This window comes from Girardinichthys multiradiatus, chromosome 18, assembly GCF_021462225.1.
Source record: "Girardinichthys multiradiatus isolate DD_20200921_A chromosome 18, DD_fGirMul_XY1, whole genome shotgun sequence".
In the NCBI taxonomy this organism is placed as follows: domain Eukaryota; kingdom Metazoa; phylum Chordata; class Actinopteri; order Cyprinodontiformes; family Goodeidae; genus Girardinichthys; species Girardinichthys multiradiatus.
This window is the reverse complement of record NC_061810.1, coordinates 4519133-4535702: the sequence shown is the minus strand read 5'-3', so window position 1 is coordinate 4535702 and position 16570 is coordinate 4519133. Positions and strand designations below refer to the sequence as shown.

The 16570-nt window shown below is 44.1% G+C and overlaps 1 protein-coding gene across 4 annotated transcripts in view; it reads left to right on the top strand.

Moving 5' to 3' along the window:
• sgsm2 (small G protein signaling modulator 2) overlaps positions 1 to 16570 on the top strand; it is a 171513-nt gene that overhangs the window by 49034 nt on the left and 105909 nt on the right. The gene's annotated exons all lie outside the window — the stretch shown is intronic.

The following is a 16570-nucleotide window of genomic DNA, read 5'->3' as shown; positions in this document are numbered from 1 at the left end:
TATGAAATACAACAAAATCTGTTAAACAAAGTACCACCATATTAATAAAAATGTTTAATACAAGAAAAAGCTATACATTTTATACACTAGGGCCTATTTTTCTGTAGAGACCCCTAACCTACACAAAGGTTTTGGCCTATTTTTGAGTTTTTCTTTAATTTCTGCTCTGTGTGTGCTATTAGTATAGAACAACCTAATTCAAGTTTGGAAAGTTTAACTATTGACGTTTTTGACCTAGACCAAATCTAATGTGGTCCAGAAGCAAAGAAAGCACTAACATGGCCCCTTATTGAACTTGCACAAATTAAATAAAGCTTTCACAAATCACAAACTGGGTTTAAAAGAGTCTGCTATTAGTGTCAAATCTATTCCAGGTTTCAAGAGTCAAGGTATTACAGTTTTTAAACTAGAGCAAATTAAATATGTTCAAGGTAGAGAAAAATTCCCAAATCAAAAGCCAACTTTAGCTTTGTAGGTTTCTCCGGCCATGAGTTCTGTCCCTCTCTAGGAGCTTTAGGAACTGTTCTGTTGAGTAATGCCAGAAAGTGCTGTAATATTTAATCACATAGCAAAAAGCATAAAACAAACTGATAGACTATTTCATTCATGTATGCATAAACATTGATAAAAATGACAAAAATTGTGTCAAAATCTTAACTCAGCCCAGGATCTGCCATTTTGGTTTTCCATTCTGCATTGGGAAGAAAATATATGTAGTTATGACTTACATATTTCACTGCATTGATTATGTGGTTGAGAAAGAAAGATAATTTGTTATGACACTCACTTCAGCATCTCAGGTGTAAATTAACGTGGTTCCAATGACACACCGTGCCCCAGCATTATAGAGTTTTTCAGCTTTAGCATCGCTGCTAGGTAGTTAGTAGACATGGATGCATCACAGAACAACTTATTACATGATGCCTACAGCTAAATTCGACATTCTGGCACTCTCAATTCAATTGAATTACAGTGGTTCCAGTAGGTTAAATATAAAGTCAGACGACAATTACACAAGTGTAGTTTATGTACTTTACCTGATGCTAACTTTAGCTAGCATGTTATAATAATAATAATAACTAGAAACCTGCAAGCAGCTTTGAAGGCCCTCGCACCCCTCAGCGCAACTCGGGCTGTTGAGCGACCGCAGGAGCCTGGCCTCACACGCCACATACGATGACACCGCGTCACTTCAACACGTCGCCAGTAGGTGGCACTTTGAGCAACATGTCATATGATCTTCGGTCATGCAGAGTTTCGGTCTGGCAAAAAGCATTGAAAATTTGGAGTAAATCGGATCTTCCAGAAGGACGCTGCAGTTGCTTGTTTGTTTGTGGGCGGGGCTAAAACAACATCATCAATTAACTGTGTCAAAATGTCCATCATTAACTCAGGATCATGTATACTAACTTTCAAGTGGATCCGATGATGTATGAGGGAGATATAGCCCTTGAAGTGTCCTAGGGGGCGCTGTTGATCCAAATTGAAATGTAATCCAATAGAGCTGTTTGGGGTCTGACAAAGATGAAGCATATTCATTTTGGAGTGAATCGGACCATGCATGTGTAATTTATCATACCCCTCCTTGAACCGCCACCTTAACGTGGTGGAGGGGTTTGAGTGCTCAAATGATCCTAGAGGCTATGTTGTCTGGGGCCTAAATGCCCCTGGTAGGGTCTCCCATGGCAAACAGGCTCTAGGTGATGGGTCAGACAAAGAGTGGTTCAAGAATCCCTCATGAGGACCAAAATATCGAGGCACGTGATGTCGCCCGGTACGGCGGAGCCGGGGTCCCACCCTGGAGCCAGGCCTGGGGTCGGGACTCGTCGGAGAGCACCTGGTGGCCGGGTTGCTCCTCGCGGGACCCGGCCGGGCCAAGCCCGAACGAGAGACGCGAGGCCATTCCCCAGTGGGCCCACCACCTGCAGGGGGAACTATGAGGGACCGGTGCACAGAGGATTGGGTGGCGGACAAAGGTGGAGACCTCAGCAGCCCGATCCCTGGATGCTTAGGCTGGCTCTAGGGACGTGGAATGTCACCTCGCTGGGGGGGAAGGAGCCTGAGCTTGTGCGGGAGGTCGAGAGATATCGACTAGAAATAGTCGGGCTCGCCTCCACGCACAGCGTGAGCTCTGGAACCCATCTCCTTGACAGGGGTTGGACTCTCTTCTACTCTGGAGTGGCCCACGCGGAGAGGCGGCGGGCTGGTGTGGGTTTGCTTGTTGCCCCCCAGCTCAGCCGTCTCGTGTTGGGGTTTACCCCAGTGGATGAGAGGGTTGTATCCCTGCGCCTTCGGGTTGGGGAGAGGTCTCTGACTATCATTTCAGCCTACGGGCCCAGTGGTAGTGCAGAGTACCCGGCCTTCTTGGCGTCCCTGTCGGGGGTGCTGGATAGTGCCCCTCCCGGGGACTCCATTATTCTGCTGGGAGACTTCAACACCCACGTGGGGAACGACAGTGACACCTGGAGAGGCGTGATCGGGAGGAATGGCCTCCCCGATCTGAATCCGAGTGGTGTTTTGTTATTGGACTTCTGTGCTAGTCACGGATTGTCCATAACGAACACCATGTTCAAACTTAAGGGTGTCCATCAGTGGACTTGGCACCAGGACACCCTAGGCAGGAGGTCGATGATCGACTTTGTTGTCGTATCATCAGACATTCGCCGCATGTTTTGGACACTCGGGTGAAGAGAGGGGCTGAGCTGTCCACCGATCACCACCTGGTGGTGAGTTGGATCCGCAGGAGGAGGTGAAAGCCGGACAGACTTGGCAGGCCCAAGCGCATAGTGAGGGTCTGCTGGGAATGCCTGGTGGAACCCTTGGGCAGGGATGTATTCAACTCCCACCTCCGGGAGAGCTTCGACCAGATCCCGGGGGATGTTGGAGACATAGAGTCCGAGTGGACCATGTTCTCCACATCTATTGTCGATGCTGCTGCCCGTAGCTGCGGCCGTAAGGTCTGCGGTGCCTGTCGCGGCAGCAATCCCAGAACCCGGTGGTGGACACCGGAAGTAAGGGATGCTGTCAAGCTGAAGAAGGAGTCCTATCGGCTGTGGTTGGCTTGTGGGACTCCTGAGGCGGCTGACGGGTACCGAGAGGCCAAGCGTGCTGTGGCCCGGGCTGTGGCAGAGGCAAAAACTCGGGCCTGGGAGGAGTTCGGTGAGGCCATGGAGAAGGACTACCGGTTGGCCTCGAAGCGATTCTGGCAAACCGTCCGGCGCCTCAGGAGGGGGAAGCAGTGCTTCGCCAACACTGTTTACAGTGGGGGAGGGAGACTGCTGACCTCGACTGAGGACATTATCGGGCGGTGGAAGGAGTACTTCGAGGATCTCCTCAATCCTGCCATCACGCATTCCGTGGTGGAAACAGAGGCTGGGGACTCGGGGTTGGACTCTTTCATCACCCAGGCTGAAGTCACCGCGGTGGTTAAAAAGCTCCGCGGTGGCAAGGCTTCGGGGTTGGATGAGATCCGCCCTGAGTACCTCAAGTCTCTGGATGTTGTAGGGCTGTCATGGTTGACACGCCTCTTCAACATTGCGTGGCGGTTGGGGACAGTGCCTCTGGACTGGCAGACTGGGGTGGTGGTCCCCCCGGAGGGTGTGTTGCAACTACAGGGGGATCACACTCCTCAGCCTCCCTGATAAGGTCTACGCCAGGGTATTGGAGAGGAGAGTCCGGCCGATAGTTGAACCTCGGCTTCAGGAGGAGCAGTGTGGTTTTTGTCCCGGCCGTGGAACACTGGACCAGCTCTATACCCTCTACAGGGTGCTCGAGGGTTCATGAGAGTTTGCCCAACCGGTTCACATGTGTTTTGTGGACCTGGAGAAGGCATTCGACTGTGTCCCTCGTAATGCCCTGTGGGGGGTGCTCCAGGAGTATGGAATCGGGGGCCCTTTATTAGGGGCCATCCGGTCCCTGTACGAGCGGAGCAGGAGTTTACATAACTTTTATGGACAGGATTTCTAGATGCAGCCAAGGGCCGGAGGGGGTCTGGTTTGGGGACCAGTGGATTTCGTCTCTTCTTTTTGCGGATGAGGTGGTCCTGCTGGCCCCCTCTAGCCAAGACCTACAGCATGCGCTGTGGCGGTTCGCAGCCGAGTGTGAAGCGGCTGGGATGAGGATCAGCTCCTCCAAGTCCGAGGCCATGTTACTCGACCGGAAAAGGGTCCTCTTCAGGTTGGAGGGGAGTTCCTGCCTCAAGTGGAGGAGTTTAAGTATCGGGGTCTTGTTCACAAGTGAGGGAAGAATGGAGCGGGAGATCGACAGATGGATCGGTGCGGCTGCCACAGTAATGGGGGCACTGTGCAGGTCCGTTGTGGTGAAGAGAGAGCTGAGCCAAAAAGCAAAGCTCTCAATTTACCGGTCGGTCTACGTTCCTACCCTCACCTATGGCCATGAACTTTGGGTCGTGACCGAAAGAACGAGATCCCGGATACAAGCGGCTGAAATGAGCTTCCTCCGTAGGGTGGCCGGGCACTCCCTTAGAGATAGGGTGAGGAGCTTGGCCATCCGGAAGGGGCTCGGAGTAGAGCCCCTGCTCCTCCACATCGAGAGGAGCCAGTTTACGCAGTTCTTATTATTCTGATTCGATGGCTGATTACGTTGATGGTTGTGATTGGTTTTTGCTCATGTGCAGCAGTGAATTGTGGGTAATATACTTCGGCAAAGTCCGCTTAGATGCGGGCTTTGTCGAAGTGTGGATTGAGGGCACAAAGGGGCGGGGCTAAGGACCACTCTGGAGAATTGGGACACACTACGCACTCGAACCCATCAACGGGAACGCGCAATTCAGGGACACAAGGGTGGAAGTGCGAGTATTGGGACAGGGCTCTAATACTTCGGCTGTGCTAGCCATGTTAGCATCTGTGTTGTACGTTGGGCTCGGTGGGGTTGTTTTAGCACCTGTCTTCAGGAAAATAATTTTCACAGATGGGCCCCCTATCGGAAACTATCTCAATGGGAAGATTCTGAACACATGATGAATCAATAATTTGGCTGTAACAGCCGCAGATGGGAGTCTGGAAAGGGCAACCAGGTGACAGGCCTCAGAAAAATGGTCAATGATGGAAAGAATGACTGTGTTGTTGTTAGAAGTAGGTAAGCCTGTAACAAAATCAAGGGCAATGTGTCTTTACTGAGAGATGGCCACCGGAAATAACAATGCCGGAGGCAATGGTACGACTGGATCCAGAGTGGCCTGAGATCTTTGAGGAATGTGCCCATGGGATAGTCTGTGACCTGATGCTGGATGGAACGTAGAGTCAGTTTGGAGGTCCTCCACCTGGATCTGGTTCCTGTTGTTAAGCTCTGTGGATATGATCCTCCAGGTTCCAGGAGAGAGCTCCAATGATGCAGGATTGCGGGATGATGAATTCAGGTTCCTGGGAATCCTCCTCTGGAGAAAACTGATGTGATAGTGCATCAGGCTTGATATTCTTGGAGCCTGGGCGATAAGTAATGGTAAAATTTGATCGAGAGAAGAATAATGACCAGAGGGACTGACGAGAATTGAGGCGCTTAGCTGACTGAAGATAGGAAAGATTCTTGTGATCAGTCCAGATTATGAGGGGGTGCATCGTGCCCTCCACCCACTGTCACCATTCTTCCTTAGCAAGTTTTATAGCGAGAAGCTCCCTGTCACCAAATTCCTTTCAGTGGGAGAAAAACCTTTGGAGAAATAAGCACAAGGGTGGAGGTTACCATTGGGAGGGGACTTCTGAGACAGTACAGCTTCAACCCTGGTGTGAGATGCACCCACCTCCAGGACAAACTGGTTCTTGGAATAAGGATGAATGAGAGTGGGTGCTGTGAATTTTTTCATAAGTTCTAAGAAGGCTAATTCAGCTTCAGGTGTCCAGATGGAAGTCTTTTTAGTGGACGTGAGAGTGGTGGTCCTGCTGTAGTCCCGGATGAACCAAAGGTAAAAGATAGCAAAACTTTGAAGTGTCCTCATGGTGATAGGAATAGGCCATTCGAGGACGGCTTCAATCTTGCTGGGACCTGACTTCACCTGTCCACCCTCAAAAATGAAACCAAGAAAGGTTATTGAGCTTATGTGAAATTCAGAACTCTCTGCTTTAACAAAGCCGATTTTCTAAGAGACGTTGAAGAACCAGCCTGGCGTGTTTCTTTAGATCTTGGAGATTGTTTGAAAAGATGAGGATGTCGTCCAGGTAAACAAAAACAAAGATGTTAATGAAATCCCTTAGAGCGTCATTAATGAGAGCCTGAAAGACAACAGGGGCATTGGTAAGGCCATGGCCAGATACTCATAGTGGCCGATAGGGGATTTTAAATGCAGTTTTCCATTCATCACCTTCTTGGATGCGGAAGGTGATAAGCTTTGCAGAGATCTAATTTGGTGAAAATAGGAGCACCAGGACTGACTCAAAAGGAGAGGCCAAAAAGGGGAGAGAATATTTATTTTTGATCATGATCTGATTAAGTCCTCTGTAATTAACGCAGGGTCTTAAGGTTTTATCTTTTTTTTCAACAATGAAAAACCCCGCACCAACTGGAGAGGAGGATGGGCGCATTATACCTGCTCTGAGGGAGTCGTGAATATACTGTTCCATAGTTTCTTGTTCTGAATCAGAAATGTTGTAGAAATGGCCTGAGGGCAGCGGGGCACCAAGGAAGAGATAAAGGCTGCAATCGTAAGGCCAATGAAGGAGAGAGAGAAAGAGAGAGAATTTTTGCTAAAAACCTTTTGAAGGCTGTGGTAGTCAGGGGTAACATGAGACAGGTCGGGAGGTGTTTCAGGGTTATGGTTGTCTTGATATCTCAAAGGGACAGCTGAGCGGAGGATGAATTATGGCAATTAGAGCTCCATGCTTCAATGTGGGAATCAGTCCAGTTTATTTGTGGATTACGGGTCTTAAGCCAAGGATGTCCCAGAATGACATGGGCCTCCTTACTAAGAAATACAAAAAAGAGACAAATTCATGGTGGTTACCAGACGTGATAAGATGAAGAGGAGTGGTTTTCTGATGCGTGGTCAGGAGTGCACTACCATCAAGGGCAGAAACACAGACAGGAGTAGGGACATTATGGACGGGTATCTGAAACATCTGAACAAGATCATGATTGATGAGATTTTGTTCAGAACCGGAGTTGATCAGGGCTAATACAGGATGTTGTTTATGGTTTATGCAAATTATGGAAGCTGGAAGCGGGGTAATTGTGGTGATAAAGTGTGCCCGCCACTACCCCTGGGACTACTGACAGGCTGGGTCTGTTGGTCGCACAGGACACTGTAGGCGGAAGCGGCCGGGCTCACCACAATAAAGGCATCACCCAGATGTCAGCCGTTTGCTTCAGGAAAAAGTTTGTTTAAAATGTTCAATAAATCAATCAAAAGTATAGAATCGAATGGTGGTTTCATCCACTATGGATTCTGGCCACCTTAACACTTGTCCGCTGTTGGAGTCATCCATTTTGGTCGCACAGTTGAACATGCGCAGCTTAACAGACATCGCAGCTCTGACGTCACCCGGGATTGTAAAACCCGCAGATAATAAAGTTTCGTTGCCATTTCCGGCATGTCTCACGGGACGATGCAATGGAGGCGCATATCTGGAGAGACAAAAGCTCGCAGGCGAACTTTTGCTCCACAAGATCATTCCCGGAAGAGCTTGAAAGCTGGAAATCTGTTTGATACAAGAAGATCAGAAGATTCATATGCCGATCAAAGACCACGCTGATACCCGGCGCAGATGAAAAACCCACAGCGGTTTTATTTTCAAGGAGATGAGTTTCCTCCTTGTTAATTCAGTCGACTAAACGGTTCTTCATATTTTTCCCTCCTGGACGGATGAGAAGTTTACCGTTTTTTTTCTTGAGTTGATCACTTACGCGTGATCCCCCTCTGTCGTTTTTCTTCAGACCTGACCCATCCTCAACCGGTGTAGAGAATAAATCAACGTCAGCGTAATTTTGTTCTTTTCATATTAAATTCGAGAGGTACATTTAGAAGTCTGGGCAGGATGAGGCATAGTTAAGGTGATTTAGAATCACCAGTAGTTGATCCAAGGTATCAACTTGTTGCATGCAATACTGATTGAAGTGTTTTATGCTGAGCTGTTTTTGATTTGCTGAGCAAGCGCTGCTGAATCATGCGTGTTCATGTTTTGTCCAGCTGATCCCAAATCAGCCAGGAGTTAGAAGCTGGACTTTTAAAGTTTTCAGTCAAAGCAACTGCGGTCTGGGCCTTGCCTGACCAGTTCTTTGTTCCAGTTTTATTACTGGAGTTTTTCCACTGAGTTCCTGCCTCAGAGTTTTATGACTCTTTGTTCGAGATTTGGGGCAATCAGCTGCTAGAGGCTAAAGGGGCGTGGACCCACCGTTTTAACAGCTGATCGCTGCAATTGACACATCAGCACACCAGGAGGACTTCTCTTTCCATTTAACCCAAATTGCACATTTTGTCCATAAAACTGCTGGTTTGATCTTCATAGACACTCAATGCACATATATGTTTCTTTTATCATTATTGTTAGGTAGTCATTTTTATCCCCTTTGTGTAGAATAGTGCTTGTTAGTTAGGTGAAGGTTTTTGGACCAGAATAATGGTATATCAGGATTATTTGGCTTCAATAAATCTTAAATATAATTAAGAGAAGCGTTTGTGTTTATTTCGTGCAAGAGTGATTTATCTGTCAAAACAAGGTCGAAGGTCCCCAACCTTCGGTGGAGCGGTTGAATAAACGGTGATATTTTGTGGTTTTGGTTAATAATTTATCAATTATTAATGATGAATAGCTAATTGTAATTATTAAAGAGCTTTGAGCCCATAATCACAACACCAGAGGATATCTCTGATTTCTATTTGTAAGTAATGATTTTTGGTTTAGAAATACATTTTTTTTCAAATTATGATTTTAAATTATAATTCTTGATAAATATTAATTAATCAATAATCATAATTCTTACACCGCGTAGTAATCCGATAACGTAGGCAATCCGACTGGCGTCGTCAGTGAATGCAGGAGGGGATCATTGAAAAACTAACGCACACTGTAAGTTTCCAGTTCTCCTGAAAAAAGGCTCCACCAGACATGAGGGAGTTGCTGCAGTTGGCATAGGAGCTGTAGGCACAAAACCAGCAGAACTAAAAACAGGGGGGTTAGTGATTTCAGGAGGAAGTCTGGCATTGAGGGCCGTGATTTGACGGTAGATGTCAGCCAATGTGTGCGCTGTTGTTGTTTGTTGTTGGTGTAAAGAATGAAATGAGCTATCACGCTGCCCGAGTAGAATGCCCTGCTGAGTGAGGGCCATCAATAATTGCGCCACAGAGTGTGACTGGTCAGATTGTTCTGTCATTACGATTAACCAGGAGACTATAGAGCAGGCAACAATTACAGAGGCAGAATTCAGATTTTACAGGTATATTGAAAAACTGGAATTCACTGAGAAGTTGTTGTGGGGCCCGGGTATTGCAAGGAGGCTCACTGAGGGAGAGAGATACGTGAGTATGACTGGTAGCAGAAGAAGAATCGATATGGACGGAAGAAGGATTCTCCTTACTGTTTTGTGAGGTTGATGTCTGCCGGAGAGATGATGAGTCATTGCCCATGTACTGAGGTTGACAGGAGACAGGCGATGGTGCAGGGACTGAGGTTCTCTCTGTTCCTCATTAAGATGTTGGACGTTTGGGACGGGAGGGTGGACAGACAGGGAAGTATCAGGCGGTTTAACTGATGAGAAGGTAAGAGCTTTTCCTTTTACACGGGTTCCAGGACGCTGGAAACAGCTTACGATCGGGTGAGCACAGTGAAGCACTTCTTTCAAGCTCAAAAAAAGTGGACCTCCAGGTCTGGATCCACAGACAATTTCCACTCTGGGAGAGAGAAGGACAAAATCACAGGTCAGAGACACGATCAGAAAAAGGAAAGAAACAACAGAGGTCGTCTGCAGGTCTGATTACCACTCTTGGTGAGATAACAATCTGATGCCTCCTGCTTCCTGCTGGGTTCCTGCTGCTTTAAAGCTCTTCCTTGATTAGCCTGATGATCTTCAGCTTTGAGATGCCCCTGCAACACACAATGCAAACCTGTGCTCAGTTCTATGGCATTAGATCTTCATGTTTAATCTAGTTTATAAATGGATAGTTTACTTTGGGTGATGCTCTATGGATTGGATGGATGGATGGATGGATGGATGGATAAAGCTCCATGCCTTAGAGAAATCCTTTAGAGCCAATGTGGTGTCAAACTGAAGCTAGCAGCACTTAAGGCGCGATGAGGGCCTCTTATGTCTTTAACCCTCTTTATGTTAGCTACCCGTTTCCATACAGTTTATGCAGGTTTATGTTTTGACATTAGGCATATCTGAGTATTTATGTTGGAAATACATTTGCTTTTCTGTGTGAGTTTATCTTTAGCTCTTCTGTGTATAATCATACATGCTGTAAAACTGTGGAACCGCCCAATGTTTAATGCACAGACCGATGTTAAAGTTAACTAATTAACAGGAATTATTTTTCCCGTTAATTAGTTAACAGGAAAAATAATTCACTAAGTGTTATATTTTAGGTACCTATTGAAAGGGTAGACATTAACCTTGAGTGAACTGAGGCACAATCTTGACTCACAATGACTATAATAGAAACTGACCTCAACCACAGAACACTCGTTGTAACATTAGTGATTATCATATAAACTAAAATTAAACTAGGCTGCACGGTGGCGCAGTTGGTAGCACTGTTCCCTTGCAGCAAGAAGGTCCTGGGTTCAATTCCCAGCCGGGGGTCTTTCTGCATGGAGTTTGCATGTTCTCCCCGTGCATGCGTGGGTTCTCACCGGGTACTCTGTCTTCCTCCCACAGTCCAAAGACATGCCTGTTAGGTTAATTGGTGACTCTAAATTGCCCTTAGGTGTGTGAATGAGTGTGTGCATGGTTGTTTGTGTGTTGCTCTGCAATGGACCGGCGACCTGTAGACTGCTGGAGATAGACACCAGCTCCCCCGCGACCCACTATGGAATAAGCGGTAGAAAATGACTGACTGACTAAAATTAAACATAAAATACTTTTTTTTACCTTTGGCTAGTTAAAGTTAACTCATTTGGGTGTAATAAACATTTTTCGAATGATCTGTTTGGATAGATGTATGCTGGTTAAACGGGAGGAGTAGCAAAATATGAAGTAAACAAATGGAGCAAGAGGATGAGAAACCAGCTTTTAGTCTGCAGATTGATATGGTGCAAGGCTTCTGTTCTTTGCTGCACACAGAAATCTTCTGCTCAGTGATTCATTAATTATGGATATCCTGAAGGTATAGGGGATTTAATTTAAATTCCACTGGAAGCTCTTGCTAGCATCACTTCATGAACAGCTTGATGACTGAGAAAATTATTCCATTATAAAACAATAGAGGAAATCATAAATCGATCAATGCCTTGTGGAGCACCTATAATCCACAAGCTAAATCCTAAAGCTTGTCTAATTCTAGCCTTTGTAGTAGACGTTTCTGTTTCCTTTCTGATATTTGTGTTGGCTGGCTTTCATGAGACAGATAGCTCTGAGTCATTGCATAAATTCTGCTTGATGCCCACATGACCTCTTCAAAGAAATTACAACATGGCCTTCTTGAACCTTCAGTTTGTGCTCTTCTTACAACTAAGCCAATTGAGCTGTGTAAAAGGAGTGTGTTGAATGCAGCCACCCATGATTTCTGTCATCATCCTGCTATCACCTTCTACTCCTGGTTCAGCTCAGCTGATTCTCAGTCAGCTGCTTCTCTTTGTGTTTATCTGAATTGTAGACAGGACTGCATGCTGAAGCTCAAAAGATGGAACGTCTCCACTAATTAGAGTCAGAGTTAGCACATTACCTTTGATTTGCCAAATAAGAGGAAACCACGCCAGTGATCCACTAACTGGAACACTAATCAGGAGGCTGCTTCATTTGTCTATCTAGTATAAAATTGCTACTTAACATCGAAAGGATTGAATCGTTTATTTTAATTACTTACCCTGTGAAATAGAAATTTTAAGAATATTGAGATTTCATTCTCACATTAGGAGGGAGTTTGTATTTTTTCCTTTGTTCATATATAGGTTTTCTTTGGGTACTCTAGTTTCCTCCCATGGTCCAAAACCATGCTTATAAAGTCAAATGGATCTTTTACATTCCATGTGCCTTCCTCTGGGCCCTGTGATAAACTAGTCATCTGTACAGGGCATACCCTGTTGATCACTGTTGAAAGGCACTAGCCCAAAACCCTGACCATGTTTAAGTTGGTTTGGAAAATAAATAGATGTTACAAGCCACTAACGGTATGAAGCTAAGCACCCAAATGTTAGGCTAATCTCAGTGACTTGAAGAAGTATTTGTCCAATTAAAGATTTCTCCTGTTTTTATACAAAGCAGAAAATACAAAGCTAAGTCTGAGTTAAAACAATTAGCAGCTTTCAAATTATGATTTTGTTTATTATGCAAAAAGAATGTATCTAAACCAACCATATGTAAAAATATGAATACCTTCCTTCTTAAATCATGAGTTGTCTGTGACTTACCACATATTTTGGTTCAGTTTTCCAAGCCACACCCAGACCAGATTACTCAGAGACCTGTAGTATTATTAAATGCCCTAAATAGTACCTGACTGAAAACATGAAGGAGGCTAAAAGATCTTAGAAAAGAATACATCATACCCCATTCTAAATATATTTAGGAGCAGAGGATTTACAAAGTCACTAACATTTATGAGTTCAAAGTTGAAAACCATTGTTGACTTAAAAGAACACAAAGCCAGTCTCACATTTGGCAAAAAATATCCTTATGATCTCCAAGACCTTTGGGAAAATTTACTGAAGACTGAAGAGGCAGGTGTGTGTCATGTTACATGTAACGTAAAGCGTTTCAGAAAAACAACATCAAACCTCCAGTTTAACATTGTGAATGTAGTGTAATGGTCTAGGGCTGTTTTAGTGCTCCAGGACTTAAATGACCTGCTGTAATTGATGGAACCATAAAGTTGGCTCTCTACCAGAAAATCATGAAGGAAAATATCTGGCCATCTTATTGGGGCCTTAACCCTAACTGCACTTGAGTGAGTATCAGGACAATGTTTGGAATCACCCTAGCAAGTCCACCTCTGACTGGCCAAAAAATCCAATTGGTTTTAAAGTGGCCTAGTCAATGTCAAGATTTAGATCTTATGCTGATGCTGTGGCATGGGCTTAAATTGTACGTTTATGCTGGAAGCCTGTCTAATACTTCATTTACATCACTGTGCATGTGATCAGAGCATGTTCTCATTAGTCCTTTAGCAGAACCTCGCAAATCAGCTCTACTGTGGCATCAGTTCAATGCGAGCGAATTATTACCCTTTAGAGCCTGAAGGCTTTGCAGAAATATGAAAGGTAAAAGGTCATTTGATAATAATGAGCAATGATGTCAGAGTAGAAATGACTCATTCGGCCTCATCTTTACTCAGTCCCAAATGCTATAGCACATTAAGCAGAGTCTTTCAATGGTTAAGAGTCATGATATTTTAGGATGATAGTAGAGCCAATTTGAGAAGATCTATATTCTCATGTATAAGCTTTTATGAGGTATACATAATATTTTTTGTTGCTGTTGTTTTTGTTTTCAGTACAGATAAACCTTTGCAGACAAAAACCTTTTAGGGGGAAAAAGTGCAAAAGATTTACACTAAACAGCCCTGAAAACACTGAGCTGCTTGGGAACATGAATTGTGAAAACAGGCTACAAAGCAGCATTGACCATGATACTCCATCACTCTCTCTGAAATGAAGGTCTGACATTTTCAACATCAGATTACAACATAAGCTGACCTTCATTATATTGGTTGCAGTTTTCAGACTAAATGAGCTTCTCTGCACTCAGACTTAAATATGTTTTAAGTATATAGGTAGCCTGCATCTCAAAAATCTTGATAAAATTCCAATATCTTTTTGTCACTTGTTTCAGAAAGTGAAATTCATACATTATATGAATTCATAACACATATAGTAAAACAGCGCAAGCCTTGATTTCCTTTCATTTTTATTATTATGGCTTACACCTAATGAAAACCCACAATTCAGTGTCTCATAGTTCACAATTAGAATTTTGTGAAACATTAAATATCGGACACTCATAGCATCACACCCTAATCAGCTAATTAACTCAAACACCTGGAAAGGTTTCCTGATCCTCTATGGTCTCTCAGTCTGGGTCAGTAGGCGACATAACCATGGTGAAGATTGCTGATTGGGCAGAAGTCCAGAACACAGTCACTGACACCCTCCATAAAAAGGATAACCCACAAACGGCCATTGCTAAAGAAGCTGGTTGTTCACAGAGTGTTGTATCCAAGCATATTTATAGAAAAGTGAGTGGATGGAAAAAGTGTGGTAGAAAACTGGAGCCTTGAGAGGATTGTCAAGTAAAATCCATTTAAGAATTTGGGGGAGCTTCACAAGGAGTGGACTGTGGCTGGGGTCAGCACATCAAGATCCATTGTGCACAGACATATCCTACACATGGTGCTACAAACAAATCATGCTAAGGAAAAATATGACTGGATTGTTACTCAGTGGTCCAAAGTTCTCTTTTCAGATGGAAGTAAAGTTTGCATTTCATTTGGAGTTCAAGGTCCCAGAGTCTGGAGAAAGAGTGGAGAAGCACACAATCCATGTTGCTTGAACTCCAGTGTGAAGTTTTCACAGTCAGAGATGATTTGGGGTGCCATAAAATCTGCTGGAGTTGGTCCACTGGGTTTTCTAAAGTCCACAGTCAGTGCAGCCATATACCAGGAAATTCTAGAGCACTTCATGCTTCCCTCTGCTGACAAGCTTTTGACATTTATTTTTATTGAAATTGCAAGCCATTTATAGATGTCATAGTGAACCTGGAGTCCAGTCTTTCGGCACCTCTACTTGGCTTTTCAGTACTCCCTTTTTTTACTTCTTACTGGTGGAACATTTCTCCCTTAATATTTTTTCTAACCAAAGACAACTTTTATGGGAGCAATGTCATCAATGATGCCTGAAATTTTAGAATGGACGTTATCTACCAGCTCATCCTGAGTTACAGGACAAAATGGAAGTGGAAGAGTAAACTTGGTTAAATATTTCAGTTGTACTATCCTTAAAAAAAAAATTCTTATAGCATCTGTTTGGCTAATTGTGTCAATGGAAAAGACGTTATCAAAGATAAGATGAAGTGATCAGAATGGGGAACATCAGTTACAAAGGCCTTCGAGGGGTTGATGATGTGGGTTGTGTGGAGAAAATATGTGATTTATGTGTGGAGTACGTTGTATTCCGATCTAGACAAGGTTTTTCATGTTGTCAGTGAAATCCAGGAGAGAGGAGTCTGTGCTAAGTGGAAATAGTGGAGAGGTGGGTGGTGTCTGGGGGAAAGGAGGTTTGTTTTTTGTTTTTTGCTGGGGCTTGCGTCTGTCTTCATTCAGCAATTTCTTCTTGGTGTACCTGCTTTCCCTGCACTTGGATTCATAATGTCGAGGCACTCAGCTTGACTGACCAAGTCAAATGCAGTGGGAGCAGGTATACCTCTTGGAAAAGCTATAGATAGGCTGCAGGAGGTTTTTGGGTTAGTTTCTGTGCAGTGTTGGTTTTAACTGTTGTGTAACTGTGTCAGTATGTAGGAGTCCAAAACCTTTCCTCAACATTCAAACTGATCAAATAAATCCTCTTCATCAGCCTCACAGCAGAAGGCAAGGATGCATGTTGTAACTTCTTGGCTGTTTATTAAGCATTACTGGTTACCAATTATGGAACTGTGGAATACCAATTATTATAGAACTAGATGCAAGGGTATTATTCTACCAGCCACTTGGTAAAGATTAATAAAAATGTGGAAAAGGGAAATTAATAATTGAATAAATCATTTATTAAAATAATTAAATTTAAAAGAAAAGACGAACGTTACTTTCTTATTATAAATGCAGAGATTGCAGAAAAGGTAGTTTTTCAAGTGTTCGTTGATAAACGTTTTTCTACATCCATGCTAAGGTATTAAAATGGAAATAGGAGACAACATGCAGCTGATGCCAGTGTACTCAGAATTAACTCAGAATCAGAACACTCAAAAGCAACCACAAACCCTTCTCTTCCAGATCATTTGGTTTTTCCCATCATACAAGGTCCGGCAAGAATTTTAAGATGGGATTTTTCTGAACATGCAGCTGGGACCTAAGAATCAAAGGGGCATGGGATATGACTTTGCAGCATTCAACTGACCAATATGCATAAAATGTGTGTATGCCAGTCCTCATATACTCAACAATATCTGGCTGAGCCCCATGCTTTCTATTTCTGTGCTGCTTGTCCAAAATCTCTTTTTCATTTTTGCCAAAAACAAATAGAAGTTCAATTCCTGTTTGGTTAACTTTCTCGACAATACACTGGTACCACGAAAACCTTTTTTTTTTAGGATTTCTTTTTTTTTTTTTTGCTGCACTAGTGGCCTTGATTATTACAATATTTTTCTTCAAAGTGGGCAGAGGAGACATGCTGCAAATGTCACCTGGGTTGGGACCCGAAACCTGGACGGCCGCATCAAGGGCATGCACTGAAATTTGACATTTCTTATTATTTTT